Here is a 2,027-nt window from a genome sequence, read left to right as displayed (position 1 = left end):
TTATCTTGAATCAATCCACGACCCAGTGTATACGTATCTCAGTATTGATCACAACTCAAACTATATATATTTTGGAATCAACCTCAACCCTGTATAGCTAACTCCAACATTCACATATAGAGTGTCTATGGTTGCTCCGAAATATATATAGATGTGTCGACATGATAGGTCGAAACATTGTATACGTGTCTATGGTATCTCAAGATTGCATAATATACAATACAAGTTGATTAAGTTATGGTTGGAATAGATTTGTTACCAATTTTCACGTAGCTAAAATGAGAAAAATTATCCAATCTTGTTTTACCCATAACTTCTTCATTTTAAATCCGTTTTGAGTGAATCAAATTGCTATGGTTTCATATTGAACTCTATTTTATGAATCTAAACAGAAAAAGTATAGGTTTATAGTCGGAAAAATAAGTTACAAGTCGTTTTTGTAAAGGTAGTCATTTCAGTCGAAAGAACGACGTCTAGATGACCATTTTAGAAAACATACTTCCACTTTGAGTTTAACCATAATTTTTGGATATAGTTTCATGTTCATAATAAAAATCATTTTCTCAGAATAACAACTTTTAAATCAAAGTTTATCATAGTTTTTAATTAACTAACCCAAAACAGCCCGCGGTGTTACTACGACGGCGTAAATCCGGTTTTACGGTATTTTTCGTGTTTCCAGGTTTTAAATCATTAAGTTAGCATATCATATAGATATAGAACATGTGTTTAGTTGATTTTAAAAGTCAAGTTAGAAGGATTAACTTTTGTTTGCGAACAAGTTTAGAATTAACTAAACTATGTTCTAGTGATTACAAGTTTAAACCTTCGAATAAGATAGCTTTATATGTATGAATCGAATGATGTTATGAACATCATTACTACCTTAATTTCCTTGGATAAACCTACTGGAAAAGAGAAAAATGGATCTAGCTTCAATGGATCCTTGGATGGCTCGAAGTTCTTGAAGCAGAATCATGACACGAAAACAAGTTCAAGTAAGATCATCACTTGAAATAAGATTGTTATAGTTATAGAAATTGAACCAAAGTTTGAATATGATTATTACCTTGTATTAGAATGATAACCTACTGTAAGAAACAAAGATTTCTTGAGGTTGGATGATCACCTTACAAGATTGGAAGTGAGCTAGCAAACTTGAAAGTATTCTTGATTTTATGAAACTAGAACTTTTGGAATTTATGAAGAACACTTAGAACTTGAAGATAGAACTTGAGAGAGATCAATTAGATGAAGAAAATTGAAGAATGAAAGTGTTTGTAGGTGTTTTTGGTCGTTGGTGTATGGATTAGATATAAAGGATATGTAATTTTGTTTTCATGTAAATAAGTCATGAATGATTACTCATATTTTTGTAATTTTATGAGATATTTCATGCTAGTTTCCAAATGATGGTTCCCACATGTGTTAGGTGACTCACATGGGCTGCTAAGAGCTGATCATTGAAGTGTATATACCAATAGTACATACATCTAAAAGCTGTGTATTGTACGAGTACGAATACGGGTGCATACGAGTAGAATTGTTGATGAAACTGAACGAGGATGTAATTGTAAGCATTTTTGTTAAGTAGAAGTATTTTGATAAGTGTATTGAAGTCTTTCAAAAGTGTATAAATACATATTAAAACACTACATGTATATACATTTTAACTGAGTCGTTAAGTCATCGTTAGTCGTTACATGAAAGTGTTGTTTTGAAACCTTTAGGTTAACGATCTTGTTAAATGTTGTTAACCCAATGTTTATAATATCAAATGAGATTTTAAATTATTATATTATCATGATATTATCATGTATGAATATCTCTTAATATGATATATATACATTAAATGTCTTTACAACGATAATCGTTACATATATGTCTCGTTTAAAAATCATTAAGTTAGTAGTCTTGTTTTTACATATGTAGTTCATTGTTAATATACTTTATGATATGTTTTCTTATCATATTATCATGTTAACTATATATATATATCCATATATATGTCATCATATAGTTTTTAC

The sequence above is a fragment of the Rutidosis leptorrhynchoides genome, chromosome 9, assembly GCF_046630445.1.
Source record: "Rutidosis leptorrhynchoides isolate AG116_Rl617_1_P2 chromosome 9, CSIRO_AGI_Rlap_v1, whole genome shotgun sequence".
Taxonomy (NCBI): domain Eukaryota; kingdom Viridiplantae; phylum Streptophyta; class Magnoliopsida; order Asterales; family Asteraceae; genus Rutidosis; species Rutidosis leptorrhynchoides.
This window is presented reverse-complemented; position numbering follows the sequence as displayed.